Here is a 7,465-nt window from a genome sequence, read left to right on the forward strand (position 1 = left end):
GGCAGGGTAAACTTGAAATCAATGAAATAGTAATGATCTTTCAAAACTGAGCAACTGAACTACGTATCAACAAGACAGGCTAGATTAAATCAAACTTAATAAAGAGCACTTTATGACACTAGTGTCCATACTCATCTTTAACATGAGTTGGCTTTTCCAAAGGGGGACGATGTAGGGGATGTCAAAAACCAAATGAGACCAGATTTGCTTTCATCTCATTCTGTTCATTTTCCATAATGGGAGGATGGATCCACTATCATTTCTTCACCAGTTTTCCTTGTTACTGGCATCTCACACCTTCTGTCCTCCCTGCCAAGGAAGGAACACTTTGCCGGGTAGCACTGCTCTGACTGCTACCAGAGACACTAGGCTTGAGTTGTATATTGATAACATCTGGCGAATATCTTCTGGAATTGTAGTAGCTTCTGGAGGTGTAGGTGTTTTGAGTAGATTCTCTTAAGAAGAAACCATAGGAGAAGAGGGATCTGCAAAATTCTCAAAGCACTCATCTGAATTTGTACTTTCTTTCATTGCCAAATCATTCGATGAAATGTTTGCTTTTGATAATGGATAATTTGTGGATACCAGAACTGTGCTGCTCTTTGTAGAAAGAACTTTCAAACCAGGAGTGCAGAATATAGATGCCAAGGGAAAATCTGTGTGCTCTGCACCATTTTTTTTCCAACAGCTGGATTATGAGTCCAGGAATGGCAAAGACATTATCATTGGGCACTGGTTCTGTTTCTATGGTCTCACTGTTAGTCTTTACATTTTTAAGTCCAATTGTGTAATCGTCATTTAAACACATTGTGTATTCAGAGATACCAACTCAAAATCATCCATCTTTAGTGCACATTTTGGAGTTTTTACTAGTGACTGTTTGGAAAATGGACTTAAAATTTTTGGCTCTTCTTTCTCATTGTTTACTGCTTGGGGAGGGTTTGGCAGAACTTGGGATACGATGTACTGCTCAAGTCCAAAATCAGAAAGTTGTGGACTATGCGGTGACTTCGCAGAAGTGCTTGGAGCAGCAGAATCCAACAAATCATCTTTCACGTCAGGCTTCTCATGACATTCATTCACTGGACTCTGATTTAGAGTCAATGACTTCTTGCTCATCCACTGAATTTTTCTTGGCCCATGGAGTATATCCATACTTCTGGAAAAACTCTTATTTTCATGATATCCATTGAATTCTTTTCCAACAGTATTTTTGTTGCCTTTATGAAACCAATGCTTTCTTGACTTTCCAAGCTTGCTTTATCAAGAAAAATATTGACATCATCCTTTAGAGTATGTACTTCTGAGTGAAGGTCATGTAAAAAGGTCTCTAGACCGGGGGGCTAGAAAAAGAAAGGGTAGGAAAAGGAGGGTTAAGGAGAGGAAAGAGAGAAGGAAGGAGAGCAAGATCTCTTGTTCCTTACCCAGTCTGGGCACTCTGGCCAGTTGTCCGCACCAGGAGGAGACCAGGGACAAAAGGGTCCCAGTTGCAGAAGCTGGGTTTGATCCATCTGTGGGCAAGCTGGTCCCTGAGTACCCTGAGTGGTCAGGATGTCAGTCGCAGCGAAGAGGAGTCCCCACCAGAGTCGCCATTTGTTGCAGGAAGAGAGACCCCTTCCAGGGCCTGAAAGAGGACTCTTGTCTAACACTCAGAAATGAATGTCTGAGGAGACACATGTGCTGACAAAGCAAGAGATTTTATTGGTAAGGGGCACCCAGGCAGAGAGCAGGAGGGTAAGGGAACCCAGGGGAACTGCTCTGCCACATGGCTTGCAGTCTGAGGTTTTAGGGTGATGGGATTAGTTTCCAGGTTGTCTTTGGTCAATCATTCTGATTCAGAGTCCTTCCTGGTGGCACACACGTTGCTCAGCCAAGATGGATGGCAGTGAGAAGGATTGTGGGAGATGGTGTGAGAAAGATCAAAGCCCCCAAGTAAAGTAACAGTCTTTTGCTTTCCCTTCCCTTATCTTGTTTTTAAACAGCTGCTGCTCATCAATCACCACTTTCCCTCCTGTGATCTTGCTTTCTCCTTACATCCATGGAAATTAGGGCTGCTGGGGAGGAGAGGGATCTGAGCTGTTTGAGAGGGACGTTTACGGTGTATAAAAGATACCCAGAACAAAGCCAGGGCGCCCAGCCTTTGGAGGTGACACTGCTGGGCCTGCACCAGTGCTGACTAAACCCTGCTGTTCTGTATCTCTGAGTGACACTTGTGTCTTTCCAACACCACGGTTTCTATAATATTTTCTGGTGCTTTGGTCAGGAAGCCGACAACCAAACTGGCCCCTTGCGCCACTCTTGTCAGGGAACCAGAGAAAGCTGTGGCCGCCTACCCAGTGACAGACCGATAGGCACCACCCAGCCATTTGCTGGATCTCGATTCTCACTCAAGTTGCGCTGGCCTTGGGCCATGCTGCTTCCCCAACAGACTCAGAAGGAGAGCAGAAACGGGTTCCAGTACAGGATGTCAGATGGGTGAGTGCCCTGGGGACATCTGCCTGAGTCAGGACCCACCATACGGCAGAAGGGGCGCCTGGTCACCTCCCAATGACCAGAGAGTCACTCAGAATAGGGTATGTTCCCTCGGGTGGTCTGTTAATTCTGGTGTGTGTGAGAGAATGATTGAGAGAGTGAAAGCCAGTGCTCCACTGTCTTTGGACTACGGAGTCTGAGAGGGTCCTAACCTGTGGTTCCATGATGAGCTCATTCAATTCAGGGCAGTGCCAGCCTCTGGGGGGTTTAATCTGTCCTTGCAAGGCTGGTCTGGGTTGGGGGTTTATATTGACCTGCTAATGCTAAGAGGTGTCTAAATTTCCGTAAGGGGAGTGGCCAGATGGATGAAAGTGAGTGTCTCCCTTTGTTTTGTTGTGGGACACTACCTCAGGGTGGGAACTTTCACATAATGGGCAACTTGACTTCTAAACTCACTATCTTAGAGTGCATGGTTAAGAATTTTAAGAAAGGAGTTTTCTGGGGATCAGGCTTCCCTCATGTTATGCCCGATGTCCGAGTTCCCGAGTGGGAAGAGAGAAGGCCTCCAAGACAATGCAACTTGCAAAAAGGGAAGTTTATTGCTGACTCGAGTCAGGGCTCCTGCCACATCCAATGCAGTGGTGCGGGGTCAGAGAGCCCTGAGCCCAAGCTGTTACACAAATTTATAGGGTGAGAACACGCCATTGGTAGTTGGTTTAAGTGGAGTGGTTACAAGTTTGCAAAGCAATTTCATTGGTCAAACACACTCAAAACTTTCGTGCGCGCGGGACTTTCTCGGGGGTTTCCGCCCTGTTCCTAATTGGCAAACAGTGGTCAGTGTTAAGCAGATTGGTTGTATCCAGGTGGCCTGATAATCTTACCACCCAGAAGTAGGAAGTCCTACTCCTAATCTAAGCTGCCTGCCATGGCGTTACTTCTGCTTGCCTCACACCTCATAGCTCAGTTGGTAAAGAATCTGCCTGCAATGCAGGAGACCCGGGTTCATATCCCTGGGTTGGGAAGAGCCCCTGGAGAAGGGAAAGGCTATCCACTCCAGTAATCTGGCATAGAGAATTCCATGGACTGTATAGTTCATGGGGGTCGCAAAGAGTCAGACACGACTGAGTGACTTTCACTTTTTCTGGAGATTATGGTGTAAAATTGGGTCCTGAAAAACTGCACAGTCTTTGTACCGTGGAGTGGCCCTCCTTTGGGGTCAGTGGCCCCCAGAAGGGACCTTAGATATGCCCACTGTCCGAGTAGTGTCATAGCGGGAGACTCCAGCCACCTGGACCAATTTCTATATATCAATGGTTTGAAATTGCCCATTTAGGGCCCCCTTGGGTTTGATTCTATGCCGCAGGTCAGGGATAGTGTAAGGTCCTAGTAGTTCAATCAAAGAAAAGGATCTCGTGCCAAGAGAAGGAACCACCTATCCTCCAGGGAGAGGCTGAAGAGCTGCCTCCAATATCCCCACCTTACATCCCCACGGCTCTTGCTCCCAGAGCAGCAGATCCCCATTTATCAGACAGCCCACCACCTTCCCTTCCTCCTCCTCCTCCTGATGGTCCTGAAGCTGTTGTGCCCCCTTGGCCAGCCACCCCAGAACCAATGGGTAGGTGCCTCTGGTCAGCTCAGGGAGCAGCTGACTCAGCAGTACTAATGCCCTTACGAGAGACTCAAGGGCTGCAGCACTTTGCTGCCGATGGGATCCTACATGAGAAGGGACCCATTTTTTTTTTACTACCAGCCTTTTTCCATGACTGATTCCCTTAACTGGAAACATCATACCACCTCTACTCTGAAAATCCCCAAGCTCTGGTCAATCTCTTAGAATCCACCTTCCAGATCCACCGCCCTACCTGGGGAAACTGCCAACAGCTTCTCCTCACCCTATTCAATACAGAGGAGCGCAGAAGAGTCATGACAGAGGCTTGGAAATGGCTCCAAGCCAAAGCCCCAGGGAGTCAATTAGGACTGGGCTCAGGAGAATTTCCCGGAGGAAGAGCCTCGCTGGGACCTCAGTACCGAGTGCAGGAAGAAACCAGTTGGAGAGGTATTGACAGGCCCTCCTACAGGGGGTAAGAGCCAGGGTTAAGAAGCCTACTAACATGGCTAAGACCACTGAGGTGCTACAAAAGCCAGATGAAAGCCCGGCCGATTTCTATAAAAGGCTATGTGAAGCCTTTTGGGTCCTCACCCCTTTTGATCCTGAAGCCCCTGAAAATCAATGGTTGATAAATGCAGCCTTTGTGGGACAGGCCCAATCTGACATCCAGAAAAAATTTACAGAAGTTAGAAGGGTTTGCAGGTAAAAATGCCACAGAACTGCTAGAAATAGCTAACAAAGTCTTTGTCAATCGCAACCAAACAGCATGCCTAGAAGCAGAGAAGAGGATGAAGCAAAAAGCCGCACTCTTGGCAGCTGCCCTGTCAAAGCCTTCCCCCACCCCGGTGGGACCACCCCATAAGGCAAGGGGCCCAGATCCGAAAGGGAGCTTTCCCCTCAGCCGTGATCAGTGTGCCTGTTGCCAGGAAAAGGGACACTGGAAAAATGAGTGCCCTGGTGCCCTGAGAAGAAAACCAAAGCCGCAGGCTCACTGAGCTGATATCAAACCGAGCCACCCAGCGCTAATCTGCTAGCTGGAGCAGAGTCCGACTAGGGGGGACCAGACTCTCTCCAACCGTGCCCCCGAGAGCCCATGGTCAGAATTCAAGTAGGGGGCCATCCAATGGACTTTATGGTGGACACAGGTGATGAGCATTCAGTGGTCACCCAGCAGACAGCCCCCTCTTGGGAAAAGAAACTACCATCATCGGGGCCACAGGTGCCCAGACCCGCAGGCTGTTTTGCAGTCCCTGACAGAGCTGACTAGGAGACCATGTGGTAATGCACAATTCCTCTACCTGCTCGACTGCCCTGTTACCTCAATGGCAAGAGACCTGTTTGCTGAGATGGGGGCCCAGATTTCCTTTTCTGCTGATGGATCTGTCCAGCTAAAGCTAGCCTGACCACCCTCTTCCTCGATTATTACTCTCGCTATAAGGAGAGGAGAATGGCACCTGTATTCCTCCCTCCAGGAGAAGAGACCATTCCTCCTGAATTGGAAACTGAGTACCCACTAGTTTGGGCAGAGGAAAATCCCCCGGGTCTGGCAAAACACTATGCTCCCAGCCTGGTTGATCTGAAACTGGGAGCTCAGCCTGTAAAACTACAACAGTATCTGATTCCCCGGGAGGCCCGACTGGGAATCCAGGCTTATTCAGACAGACTACTTCAACACAGACTTCTGATGAAATGCCAGTCACCCTGGAACACCCCATGACTAACCGTGAAGAAGCCAGGGACTCATGACTACCATTTGGTTCAGCACTTAAGAGCTCTGAACAAGGCAGCATTTACTCTGCATCCGGCAGTGCTTAATCTGTACTCCCTACTAGGACTGATCCCTTCCACAGCTGAATGATTTACTTGCTTGGACCTGAAAGATGCCTTCTTCTGCCTCTGGGTTGCACCTGTCAACCAACTGCTATTTGCCTTTGAATGGGAAAACCCACACACAGGAGATGAGGAACAGCTCACTTAGATGAGGCTTCCTCAGGGGCTCAAGAACTCCTCTACACTCTTCAGCAGAGCTTTGGCTGCCAACTTGGCTAACTTTTCTGGACAGGAGTTAGACTGTGTCCTGCTGTAATACGTCAATGACCTCCTGCTGGCCAGGACAACACAGACTTGCTGCCTAGAAGGAACAAAAGTCCTCTTCTCCTTGTTAATAGAAGCTGGGTACCAGGTATCAAAAGAAAAAGGCACTCCTGAAAGACATTGCCCCCAGATGTGGAATGCCTCTGACCATAGGGTCGGACAATGGACAGGCACTTGTAGCTGAGACAGTATAATAGGTGGCAAGAGCTTTGAAGATTCAGTGGAAATTGCATACTGCCTACCTGCCCCAGAGCTCAGGGAAAGTGGAACACAAGACTCGAACCCTCAAACAAACCCTAGCAAAACTATGCCAGGGGAATAGCTTACCTTGGGTAGGCATGTTACCCATGGCCCTCTTGAAGGTGAGGTGTCCACCCTGGGCAGGGATAGGGTTTCACCATTAGAAATCCTGTATGGATGGCCACCCCAGCTAGTCAACCTAAGGGGAGACACCAGAGAACTGGGGAACTTGAACTTACATAGGCAGCTGCAAGGGTTATGACACATAATCTCTCAAATACATACATGGACAGTTGATAGAATACCGATATCCTTAGGCATAACAGCACATTCCCACCAACCAGGGGACCAAACATGGGTAAAGGATTGGAAAAAAGAGCCTTTAAAACCCATGTGGAAAGGGCCCTATTCTGTAATCTTAACTACCTGCACTGCTCTCAGGGTGGCAGGAATAGACGCTTGGATCCATTACTCCAGAGTCAAGCCTACAAGTCTGACCAATAGCTGAGGGGCATGGGAAGCAGCCCTCAGTCTGGAGGAACCCCTGGGCTTGATCTTGTGAAGGAGGAAACAGCCACCCCGAAGCCCTACTCGGACCACACTGGAAGCTGGTCAGTCAATACATGGCTGAAGCTTGAGGAACCAACTGGACTGACAAAAGGCAGATATATTGGCTATTAACTGGACTGGGACTCGCCCTATTCATCTTATGCAGAGTAAAGCTTTATTCTTTCTCTCCCAAAAGAGAAAAAACTCTCCCTCTGCTTTGTCTGCTTCTCCATAGTTCTTGATTTTTGGAGTTTTCTCCTAATGTGATCAGCTTAAATATGAAAATGACGTATTTTTGCCTTATAGTTCTGTTAAGTTGTAAAATCTCCTCCTCATCTGAGAGTCAGGATGATTGTTCTGAATGTATAGAATCTTTCTATTATGAGAAGGGGTAGGTCTGCCGTGCCTTTGCTTACTATTTGCACCAGTCGGCCGCATGTTATAGTTCAGCCTCTACACGCACTAGAGAAGGGAAACATTACTGGAAGGGAGAAATTAAAG

At 48.1% G+C, this 7,465-nt stretch overlaps 1 pseudogene; it reads right to left on the bottom strand.

Moving 5' to 3' along the window:
• Positions 1-264: 264 nt before the first annotated feature.
• Positions 265-6,524, bottom strand: LOC133055614 (spindle and kinetochore-associated protein 3-like; annotated as a pseudogene).
• Between the last annotated feature and the right edge of the window lie 941 nt (positions 6,525-7,465).

The sequence above is a fragment of the Dama dama genome, chromosome 5, assembly GCF_033118175.1.
Source record: "Dama dama isolate Ldn47 chromosome 5, ASM3311817v1, whole genome shotgun sequence".
Classification (NCBI taxonomy): Eukaryota; Metazoa; Chordata; class Mammalia; order Artiodactyla; family Cervidae; genus Dama; species Dama dama.